General features: G+C 40.3%; 1 pseudogene; it reads left to right on the forward strand.

The window, feature by feature from the left end:
• Nucleotides 1-1279: 1279 nt before the first annotated feature.
• On the forward strand, nucleotides 1280-12950 carry LOC133987710 (calpain-2 catalytic subunit-like; annotated as a pseudogene).
• The last annotated feature ends 255 nt before the right edge of the window (nucleotides 12951-13205 follow it).

Here is a 13205-nt window from a genome sequence, read left to right on the forward strand (position 1 = left end):
GGACCGTCATGTGACACGTACTTGAAAACGAAAGTATCCGGCTATAGCCAGCGGTGGAGTGAAGCCTTGAAATCGCCAGAAATATGTTGTCTACATTTGTGAATTGGACTTGACCCAATTTTGCAAACTGTTCATTCATTGGATGAGCCCTTTTCTCCCTTTCCCAGCAGGCCGTGCTCCATTCCACGTTTTAAGACCAAACAAAGAAAATAATATATTGCAGTGATAATTTTTAAATATACAACCATGGAAGTTGTAGAATACTGAAATAGGAGTTGATTTAAATTGCACAATTGGAAATTATAAGAAAGAACTGGACCACAAGAATGACCATGACTGAGACATGCACAGCAAGAAAGCAGTATAAATACATCATGGATTAAATCAAACAGTCGTAAATTGTGGTCTTGTTTTTGACCTCGGTATTTGAAAAATCCTGGCTACAGCTTTGTTTGTGAGGTCACACACTGATGTTGGACGAGAAGGCCAGGCTCTCAGTCTCCGCACTAATTCATCCCAAAGGTGTTCTATCGGGTTGAGGTCAGGACTCTGTGCAGGCCAGTCAAGTTCATCCACACAAAACTCCCATCCATGTCTTTATGGACCTTGCTTTGTGCACTGGTGCACAGTCATGTTGGAACAGGAAGGGGCCATCCCCAAACTGTTCCCACAAAGTTTGGAGCATGGAAATGACCAAAATCTCTTGGTATGCTGAAGCATTCAGAGTTCCTTTCACTGGAACTAAGGGGCCAAGCCCAGCTCCTGAAAAACAACCCCACACCATAATCCCCCCCCTCTACCAAACTTTACACTTGGCACAATGCAGTCAGACAAGTACCGTTCTCCGGGCAACCGCCAAACCCAGACTCGTCCATCAGATCGCCAGATGGTGAAGCGCGATTCATCACTCCAGAGAACGCGTCTCCACTGCTCTAGAGTCCGACGGCGTGCTTTACACCACTGCATCCGACGCTTTGCATTGCACTTGCACATGTATGGCTTGGATGCAGCTGCACGGCCATGGAAACCCATTCCATGAAGCTTTCTACGCACTGTTCTTGAGCTAATCTGAAGGCCACATGAAGTTTGGAGGTCTGTAGCAATTGACTCTGCAGGAAGTTGGCGACCTCTGCGCACTATGCGCCTCAGCATCCGCTGACCCCGTCATTTTACGTGGCCTACCACTTCGTGGCTGAGTTGCTGTCTTTCCCAATCGCTTCCACTTTGTTATAATACCACTAACAGTTGACTGTGGAATATTTAGGAGCGAGGACATTTCATGACTGGACTTGTTGCACAGGTGGCATCCTATCACAATACCACACTGGAATTCACTGAGCTACTGAGAGCGACCCATTCTTTCACAAATGTTTGTGGAAACAGTCTGCATGCCTTGGTGCTTGATTTTATACACCTGTGGCCATGGAAGTGATTGGAACACTTGATTTCAATTATTTGGATGGGTGAGTGAATACTTTTGGCAATATAGTGTACCTATGATCATATCCAGATCCAACCTCTATCTGCATTTTACTGGTGAATAGGACACACAGGTGTATAAGACCCTACTTTTAAATGAAAAAAATTGCATTAATTGTTACAAAGAAATTACTAGTGTAAGATGAATCAAAAAGGATTGTGAAGGATTGTTAAGACTGACGTTTCTGATGTCTAATTAAAGACAGAAACTGCTGTCAAAACAGAAATGAGGATGTAATTAGAAAAATATTCTTTGTGTCTGGCAATGAATCAAGAATGTATTTGTACTGCATTCTGACGGCAAATGACGGGGAAAAAAGAACAGGGTGTGACATTAGCCCCGTTTCTATTAAGGAAGTTCCTGGTAAAATTGAGGAGGGCGGTTCCTTCTATGGAGGCATGCGGCAACAGTCACGGCCCCGTAAAATGACCCCAAAGTCCCTGCAGTGGAAACAGGGCTATTAGGGCCTGAGCACTGTTACTGCTCAGGCCCTACTGAATCTGTAGGGATTCTGGATTATTCTTCTCCCAAAGCAAACACATTTTTGGTGGCCTAAACGTGCCCGATAACATGTCAGACCAGGCAAAAGATGGGATATTTTATGGTTCGTGGAAATGAGCCACCTAGGCCAATCAATCTCAATCAATCACTCTTTATTTGTATAGCGCCAAATCACAACAAAGTCATCTCAAGGCACTTTACACACTTTAGAGCAGGTCTAAACCGTACTCTTCAGGTTTAATTCTAAAGAGACCCAACATTCCCACATGAACAAGCACTTGGCGACAGTGGCATGAAAAAACTCCCTTTTAACAGGAAGAAACCTCAGGCAGAACCAGGCTCAAAGTGGGCGGCCATCTGCCTCGACCGGTTGGGGTAGAGAGGAGAGAGAGGCACATTGAAAATCAACATTGAAGTTAGAAGCTCCGAGGCAGGAACCAATTATCCCAACGTCTACAGCCCCGGATTACCTGTGAGACGAGAAAGCACAGACAACGCGGGGGAAGAAGTTTAGGTTATTGAATGTATTAGTGGTACATGAATGTTAATGGATATAGCTCAGTGCATCATGGGAGTCCCCCGGCAGTCTAAGCCTATAGCAGCATAAACTAGGAGCTGGTTAACTATAAGCTTTATCAAAAAGGAACGTTTTAAGCTTACTCTAAAAAGTAAAGAGGGTGTCTGCCCTCCGGACCGAATCTGGGAGATGGTTCCATAGGAGAGGAGCCTGATAACTGAAGGCTCTGCCTCCCATTCTACTTTTAGAGATACTAGGTACCACAAGTAGGCCTGCGTTCTGGGAGCGCAGTGTTCTAGTAGGTACATAAGGTACTATAAGCTCTTTAAGGTATGATGGAGCCTGACCATTAAGAGCTTTGAAAGTGAGGAGAAGGATTTTAAATTCAATTCTAGATTTTACGGGAAGCCAATGCAGTGAAGCCAGAATAGGAGTAATATGATCTCTCTTTCTAGTTTTTGTCAGAACGCGTGCAGCTGCATTCTGGACCAGCTGGAGAGTCTTTACAGACTTGTTAGGACAGCCTGATAATAATGAATTACAATAATCCAGCCTTGAAGTAACACATGCATGGACTAGTTTTTCAGCATCATTTTGAGACAGGATGTGTCTGATTTTTGCAATATTACGAAGATGAAAAAAGGCAGTCCTTGAAACTTGTTTTATGTCGGAATCGAAGGACAAATCCTGATCAAATATAACTCCTAGATTCCTTACAGTGCTGCTGGAGGCCAGAGTAATGCCATCCATAGAAGTTATATCATTAGATAATGTGTTTATAAGGTATTTGGGGCCAAGTACAATAACTTGTAGTTTAGTTAACTGGTTGCTTTCATCTGGCTTTATTGATAGATATAATTGAATATCGTCTGCATAACAACGAACGTTTATTGAGTGTTTTCGAGTAAAGTTTCCTAAAGGAAGCATATATAAGGACCTTTTGTTTGCATGGAGGATTTATCATTAACAAACTGAAATCTATCAGATAAATACGATTTAAACCATTTTAATGCTGTTCCTTTAATGCCAATTAAATGTTCAAGTCTCTGTAACAGGCTTTGATGATCAATGGTGTCGAAGGCAGCACTAAGATCTAACAGGACAAGGACAGAGAGAAGTCCATTGTCTGATGAAGTTAAAAGGTCATTTGTAACTTTTACTATGCTGTCTCTGTGCTATGATGAGCTCTAAATCCAGACTGAACATCCTCAAATAAACTATTACTATGTAGAAAGTTACACAGCTGATTGGCGACTGCTTTCTCAAGGATCTTAGAGAGAAAGGGGAGGTTAGATATAGGCCTATAGTTGGCTAGAACCTCTGAATCAGGAGTAGGCTTTTTAAGAAGTGGTTTAATTACAGCTACCTTAAAGGACTGTACATATCCTGTTACTAAAGACAGACTGATCATATCTAATAAGGAAGTGCTAACTGAGCGAAAGACTTCCTTAAGCAGCCTAGTTGGAATCGAGTCTAAGAGACAGGATGGTGGTTTGGATGAAGTAATCATTGAAGTTAATTCTATAAAGTTGACTGGAGAAAAACAGTCTAAATATATATATATATAAGCCTGAATAACTATTAATATTATAATAAATAGGGCAGTATTACTCATAAACCCAAGACAACAGGATGTAGTGAAACTATTGTAACTAACACTGCTATGAACTTCTATACTATATATTGGGACGACGACCCTTCCACTCTGAATACAAGGATTTCAAAAGGGAAAAAATCCATTTGGATTGACCATGCGCACTCCAGAGCAAAACACAGGACTGTTTTTTTTTGGTGAGCATATTGTCAGCAGTCAACAGGACGACATCATTTGTTTCAAATCACTGTTAAAAAATAATAGTGTTAATAATGTTAACAATGCCACAACACTGTGGGTAAGGTCAATTTGGCCATCATTAATCTTCCAAGTCTTCCACGAAAAAGACTACCAGATGACAGGAAGGCTGACACGTTTGTATCCTCATCCGCATACATGAGTGTTGTTTTGATGAATCATTGTCAACACTGTCTGTACTAGCATCTGGCACTTACTGTACTTAAATAACAAGAATAGTGCGAAACCCTGAATGTGTGACACTCCACAGGGTAGTATAACTCATATGAACCCAAGACAACAGGACAAAGTGAAATTATTGTAACCGAGGCTGTTTTATGCTTCTATACTTCAGAAATAAGTGTAGAAAAAGTTTAATGTGAAACAAGCAAGTGCTGCATTATTATCATGAAGAAAAAATATGGTTTAAGATGCAGCTACTAAATTTGTGAGGTAAATGAGGTATAGAAAGGTATTCACGATGGACCCCTGTGATACAACACAATGTTGTTAAGTTTCAGATATTCGCTACATTACTACATAACTACTGAAAAACCGGTGTATAAGTAGCAGTCTATTTTGGGAGTTCACATGCTGGGAAAAACACCTTTCTATTAATTATTTGAATGTACCAGTAGGTATTAATTTATAAACACGGACGTTTATACTCGAAAATGTTTTCAATTTATTTTTATTTGAAACGCAAAAAAAACACACAAATTACACCTGAAACAGTGTGTCGGTTAAACCTTTTAAAAGAACACAGTAACTTCCCCCAATGTTACCAGGAACTTCCTTAATAGACTCTGGGCTAATGTCACACCCTGTGCATTTACCGTCAGTAATGCAGTACATATACATTCTTGATTTATTGCCAGACACAAAGAATATTTTTCTAATTGCATCCTCATTTCTGTTTTGACAGCAGTTTCTGTCTTTAATTAGACATCAGAAACGTCAGTCTTAACAATCCTTCACAATCCTTCCTGATTCATCTTACACTAGTCATTTCTCTGCATCAATTACTGTAAAAACTGGTGTATAAGTGTACCTTTCAACATGATTTTTCATTTAAAAGTGGGGTGCCCAGGGCGCGCAGGTGGTCGAGTCGTTAAGAGCGCTTGCCATGTACACAGCGGACCCCTGTTCAAGTCCCGGCCGGCAGACCCCTCTGCATGTCACATCCCCCTCTCTCTCCTGTAATTTCCTGTCTCTCTACTTTCAAATAAAGGCGTCTATGCCAGAGAAGATCTTTAAATTTAAAAAATGTGGGTTGCCCGAGGAAGTAAACTCTTGTGGTTATCATACCGTGATATAATTACGATTAATCTCAAAACCGGTTTATCCCAACATCCCTAGCTGTGACGAGTCTTGCAGGGTTATAAATGAGAGAGAGCGACAGAGAGAGAGCTGCAGACGTGGAGCAGGCAGAGCTTTGTTCTGTCTGAAATTTGGCTTGCAGTAAAACTAGACTGTGTCCAGTGATTTTTTTTTTTTAACAAAAGACGAAAACCCTAACCCTAACTTTGGATTTCAGGCCTCCATCATGTCCAATAAGCAGTCCATTGACACCAATGCAAAAGTGGTGAAGTACCTGAACCAGGACTACACGTCACTCAAGCGGGAGTGCCGGTCCTCAGGAAAACTCTTCACTGACAAGAACTTCCCCGCAGCGCCCGAATCGCTGGGCTTCAAAAAGCTGGGCCCGGAGTCTGAGGTGGCCAGGGGAATCAAATGGATGAGACCCAAGGTAAGAGTCCCGGCCTGGACCCGGAGCAACAACTGGATCTAGGTAGATAGGTGCTGGGTGCTGGGGTTCAGGGCAGTGTTAATTTTAACAGCGAATTTTGGTTTAGTTTTAGTCATAGTCTTTTGACTAAAATGTCACATAGTCATAATTTAGTCATCTACATTGTTTTTGTTTTAGTTGACTAAATCTACTGTAGATTTTGACTTTAATCTAATGATATTTAGTATAATGAAGTGTAATTGGTAATACTATAAAAAAAATTATTATAGTCATTATTACTACTAGATAAAATGAATCTTATGTTTAGCTGTTATGGGTAGTAGTAAGGTTTGAATGTTCAATACTCACTTCTCCTGATGTTCATCAGATGAAAAAGGTTTACTTTATGTTTTGAAGATGACATCACTGACAATCATTAATCACCTGCTGTCTCATCCAATCAGGAGCTGTGTTCTTATCAAACACAGTGTCCTTATGCTGAGTTCATCATAGGCAAAGCGGATAGGACCGACATCTGTCAGGGAAAACTGGGTGAGCACGCGCACGCACACACACACACACACACACACACACACACACACACACACACACACACACACACACACACACACACACACACACACACACACACACACACACACCTGTATCTGTGCTCTCTGATCATGTGACCTGCTCTCTGTCAGGTGACTGCTGGCTGCTGGCTGCCATCTCCTCTCTGACCCTCAACCCTAAGATCCTGAAGTGGGTCGTTCCTGAAGGTCAAAGCTTAAACTCAGATTACGACGGCATCTTCCACTTCCAGGTGCTCACACACTAATCAATTAATTAACTAATTAATAATACACACACAGCACAAAAATTTGCCTAAATTTAGTCTGTTTTCAGTATCATTAATTTTACTGACTGAACTTTTTCATTGAGTTTATGTATTTATACATAATATACGGGTCAGTGACAAATAAGGGTCGGCAAGATAAAATTATCAAAAATATCTTTAAAAATTGTCTTAAAAGCAGCATCAGGTTTGTTAAAATGTACATTTTGTACTTTTGTTGGTTTTATGCCATTTGAAATGACATTTCCCCCTTTTTTTTACCAAAAGTAAGACTGAATGCTCCTGAAAATGTCAAATGGAGTAACCACAAAAGAATGATAAATATTAAATATTTTATCCTCCTAGGGTATATTTAAGTGTACTTATACAAATAATGACTTAAATAAGTTGTGACAAATTATGTAAAATTAATTTTTTAAAAAGCTGTTTCATTGCAAAAGTGGATTATATTTATTACATATTTTAGTTCACATTTATTTTCCTGTATATAATCAGATTCTTATGAAAAAAGACACCAATTGACATCGGGTTGCATCACGTCATTGACCCGATATATTTGGCTTCTCTGATATCAAATGGCAGGTCGTTCCATAGTTTTGGGGCGTAAGTGACAAAGTAGTACACAACACAACAAAGAGAAAATAGAAATATATATTAGAAGTAATATAAAATAATAGAAATATATACGAAGAACATGAGGACAGTGACATGATGTTTGATTTCATGCAGCTGTGGCAGTACGGGCAGTGGGTCGATGTTGTCGTGGACGACCGGCTCCCTACCAAACACGGAAAACTGCTGTTTGTTCATTCAGCGGGGGGACAAGACTTCTGGAGTGCTCTGCTGGAGAAAGCCTACGCCAAGTAAGACACTAACAAATAAACAAACAGAATGCACATTAAGTCCTCCTGTTCATACTGACCATTAGAAGATCTCTTATAGACACTTATATGAGGCTTCAGCAATCTGCGCTTTACTCCTGAATCCGTCAGGTCTTTACCTTAAAGGAAACCAGCAGTCAGGTGTCCATATGAACCTCACTGTAATCACTCATAATCACTCACAGTGTGTCCACGCAGTCATTTTAAAGTAGATGTGAAGCTTATATTCAGCTTCAGCAGTCTGAGTTAATCATATCAAGTGGATATCTGACACATTTACAGTCTGTTTAGCATCAAATTCCCTCTGTGTGTTTCCCTGTTGAGCTGTGGTGGAAGTATAGTAACAAAAAGACTTTGGTACTAAAAACACTGTAACGTTGAAACATAGAAGATGAAGACTTGACTCTTTTGGACGACTGAAGCTTCATATTAACTTCAGATCTACTTTTAAATACATTTTTGCACAGAAGCAGGACTGTGCATTTTGTCCTCCATCATTGAATAATTGTGAACCTCTGTACACCATCTGTCCAGCTTTAGGGGAAGTCATGATCAGGCCCAGCAGTTAGCTCCACACACATGGTGGATGCTTCCATTTTGAACTAAATACTTTTTAGACCCTCCACCATTCACAGCAGGAACAACACCAAATCAGCTGACATGAACAGGAGCTGTTAGTGAGTATCAGCAGCAGGGTAAAGGATGTTTACTCAGTAAACATCAAGGGCATCGATACAGAGTCACTAACACACATTTCACTTCCTGTTCCTTCACAACAGTGTTCACATCATCAGACAGTTGTTATACTTCATTTTAAATAAATCTCATCTTGATTTATTTTCATTTTAATTTCTCAAACAAACACTTTTTACTGTAATGACGACAGTAGAAGCGGACCCAAGAGCAAGTCTCAACTCAAAAAACAGTTCCAATCCAAAGAGTGTAATGATAAACAGGTTTGATACAGGGGTAGGCAGTCAGGCTAGGCAGATGTGTCAGAATCACAAAAGGCAAAAGACAGGGTCAAAAACTAAACTGGGTCAAATACACGAGGAGTTTACAGTAAAAAAAGGCTGGGACGCTCACAGGAAACTGAAGAGACAAACGTGCAGAGATAAAGGGGAAGGTGGGATAATTAGACACAAGTGACACCTATCAGGGCGGGGCAGGTAATCACACACAGGAGGACAGGAAGTTAAGATCTCTGAAACGAGAGACAAAGGTGATTACAAAATAAAACAGGAAATTACCAGGAATGCACAAACTCAGCAACTCGATGTTACATTCGCTGTTTCACCTTCATCACAGCAGTGAAGTGTGAGCAGTTGCTCGGAGTCTAAATTAATTTCTATGCTCAAATCTGTTTGTTGATGTTTCGACTTTTTACTAAACAACAAATATTTTCTAACTCTTAGTTATTTTTTTTGTCAAATTTGTTTTATTGAAAATGGAATGCATAATGGAGGACAGGAACACAGTCTACATTTTCAATTGAAAGTGGAGACAAAGACAATACAACAGTGTCTAAAATAAACACGCAAAAAACCCAAAACACATATATTGACACGTAAAACTAGTTAATTCCTTAAAATAAAAACTAAACTAAAACTAAGTAATCACTTAACTGATATAAGAAAGCAAACTGAAAAGCTTAATTTCCTCCTCACTTCATCTTCACCAATGTCAGTGCTTACAACTAAATTTAATTTCACACCAGTTTCATCATATACACCAAATCACACTTTAACTCCTTTCAGTGCTCACTCTGTAGTCTACACATCAACTGTAACTACTGCACTCAGCACAGTTTTAGCTCCTTTGTTCACTTTTACCTCGACAGACACTTCACTTACCGTCACTTCAGCTTCCTTCAGTTCTTTAGTTTCTTTAAATAAACCCAGAACATCAACCTGAAATGTGACTGCTGTAACATCTTTACATTAAGGTTGTTTCAAATGTTTTCACTGCAGTGTTTTAGTTGTACACAAATGTTCTTTTAGTTTAGAGACAGATATTTATCTTATTTAACATGTTCAGTTCAGTTAGCCTGTTTAACTGGCCTTACACATACTAACACTAATGAAATAACAGCACAGTATGTTGTTCATACATTATTGAGTCAAACTCTCTCTGCAGGGTGAACGGCTCGTATGAAGCTCTGATCGGAGGTTGGCCCATGGAGGCTTTTGTGGATTTCACTGGAGGAATGGCGGAGAGCTACGACCTGGATAAAGCTCCGTCCTTCCTGTTCCACATCATCAGGAAAGCTCTGAAGCTCGGCTCGCTGCTCAGCTGCCGCATCAACGTAAAGATAAAGAAACAACTGTTCACATCACAACCAGAGACACAGAGAACATGTGTAGCTCAGAAGATCATTTAATTTCTGTAGAGGATAACATTTCTTCAGATGAAAGTTATAAAACTCCACCCAGCTCCTTTTTCTGCTGGAAACAGTTAAAAAGTTTTAAAAATAACCTCAATTCAACGTCCACTTACTGTATTTTCTTTGGCTTTCAGCTGCATCAATGTCTTCATCATGATTCTGACTGATAAACCTTTATAAATGTCAGTTTCCTGATTTTCTTCCAGAAATCGAACTCAATTGAGATGGAAAACCTCACCAGCTTCAAGCTGGTCCCAGATCACACCTACTCCATAACTGCAGCCCAGCAGGTGAGACATTCTGGGAAATTATCCCACATTCAGCTGCTGAGAGGTCAGAGGTCACAGTGATGTTTTGTCCTGCAGGTGCATTACAACGATTCTCTGGTGGAGCTGGTGAGGATCAGGAACCCGTGGGGTAAAATGGAGTGGAACGGAGCCTGGGGCAGCCGGTGAGTTCAGGTCATCACACCTGTCAGTCAATCAATCAATCAATCAATCAATCAATCAGTCATTCAATCAATCACTTTATTTGCTTTCATTGATTATTTCATTATCATTATTATTCAGAGACGACTGACGAGCTGATAATAAGAATAAATGCTTAGATCATGTTTGTTAGTTGTAACTTCAGTGAGTCTGACTGCATGATGTGAACAGTCCCAGTCAGACCAGTAAAGCTGCGTTCAGACCAAAAGCGTCTGACGCGAATTGAGCAGCAAGTCTACATAGAAAATGAATGTAAATGGCGCGATCACACGCGATTTTATATCAGGCGGCGCGAATGAACGAATGAATAAATCAAGTGTCTGAAGCGGCGCGACATCCAATCAGCGGCGAGTTTCTCCCGACGTCACAAGCGCAAATGAAGCGAATACAGCAATGATCCGAAAATGTATATTTATGACAAGCGGCGCGATATAAGCGATTTTTTCGTGTCAGACGCTTTTGGTCTGAATGCAGCTTTAGTGTGATTCAGTGGTTGTGTGTGTGCAGGTCGGAGAAGTGGAACGATGTGAATTCGGAGGAGAAGAAGCTGAATAACTCCGATGAGAATGGAGAGTTCTGGTGAGCGTCGATATATAAAATCATCATTTTAGCCATTTGATCAAACTTGTAAATCCAACTGCTATTTCTTCTTCTTCTGTTCTCTGCAGTATGTCCTACACAGACTTCATTCGTTACTTTTCCCGCCTCAGCATCTGCAACCTGACTCCCGACACGGTGATGAGCGACGAAGTCCTCAGCTGGAGCTACAAAACATTCAAAGGCAGTTGGGAGAAAGGCGCCACCGCTGGTGGCCGCAAGCAGAACCGGGGTACAACCGCTCATCACTCACAATTTCTTTCTTTCTTGATTAATGTGATACCAAACAACTAATAACTTTTTGTTTTTGATTATCTTTTGCTCAACAGACGACAGGCTCATCATGATTCTGATATTTAATTTATTATTATTGTGTCAGTTTGGTGAAGATTGAATGACAAGTTTAAATGTACAAACAAACCTGCTCAGAGTTTTTCTCTCCACTCGTCTGGATTCCTGCCAGCTGTTAACGTATCTAACCCTTTATTTGTGGACATCATGCAGCTGTGGTCAAACAGTGGCCCGTCGGCCAAATCCCGCCCTCCAGCAGAAATATTTGTCACCTTAATGAAAGTTTAAATTTGGACTTTTATAGTTTAATTGAGTGCAATACTTTATTATGTGTAATTTATTGTTGTGATTGAAACATCTGGTGTTGTTCTGTTCATATATAATTTGTACTGTAACTGTGGAGACATTTATATGCATAGCATTTGAGTCCAATAAATCATATCATATCGTCATTTTTTATATTCTTGTAGATTTAAAGACTAACTTAATCAGTCGTTATTGATTTAATGAGGGAATAACAGCGTCCTCTCCTCTGTGTCTGCAGCCACGTTCTGCACCAACCCTCAGTTCTTCATTAACCTCAACTACGTGGACGACGACCCTCATGACGGCGCGGATGGCTGCACCATCCTGATTGGTCTGATGCAGAAAGACGCTCGGAAGGAAAAATACTTAAGGATTGGATTCTACATCTATAAGGTACACACACACACACACACACACACACACACACACACACACACACACACACACACACACGATGAGTGAGGAACTGAGGAGAAAATACTGTGGATGTTTTGATGAGCTTCCGTTGATCTTTTCTTTCTTTACTTCGACTGGTTTCATTGTACTGTGATCAATACATTTTACATATTTACATTAAAGCAGACTTCATGTAGAGCTTCTTGTATTTTTTACAATTCTCTGTCTTTGTTTCTTGTTCAGGTTCCAGCTACGGTGAGTTCAACATTAATAACTGTTCTCTTACACCAACTCTTACACCAATTAATGACTAATACAACTGAAACTAATACAACTGTCACACTTTGTTTACTAATAAAATAACTGAACAGTATCAGTATACATTGAAGCTCTTCTTCTATGATCAGTATAAAGGTCGCCGTGAAGTCCACGTGGGTCGGGACGTCCTGCTGGAAACGGAACCTAAGCATTGCACAGATTTCATTTTCCGCAGGGAGGTGTATTGCCGTTTAAAACTGCCTCGTGGAGAGTACGCCATCATCCCGTCCACCTTCGATCCGGATTGTGAAGGAAGCTTCATCCTGAGAGTGTTCGCCGAGAAACAATATACCACCAGGTGTCAATGTCTCCTCCACTGGGATCTTAACTGTCTCTAACATGAAGCGTTGCATTATGCATTATGGGTTGTTTGTGGCATTGATGTTGCCCTGGTAACAAGTCTACAGTGTGTTTATAGTGAGAGTGTATCAGTCAGTCATTAAAGGAGTTGGGTTAGTCCAGTTTAACCTGCAGGAGTTTGTGAATGTTCCTGTCTGAGTATAAATGCTACCTGCTGATGGGGCTGCAAGGATGTAACTATCATCCAAGTTATTTTCTCATTAGTATATGCAGTACTGGTCAGACTGGTACAGAAGATGAAGAGTTTTTGTCCTCCCTCTCTCTAAAAACT

Source organism: Scomber scombrus, chromosome 10, assembly GCF_963691925.1.
Source record: "Scomber scombrus chromosome 10, fScoSco1.1, whole genome shotgun sequence".
NCBI classification, from domain to species: domain Eukaryota; kingdom Metazoa; phylum Chordata; class Actinopteri; order Scombriformes; family Scombridae; genus Scomber; species Scomber scombrus.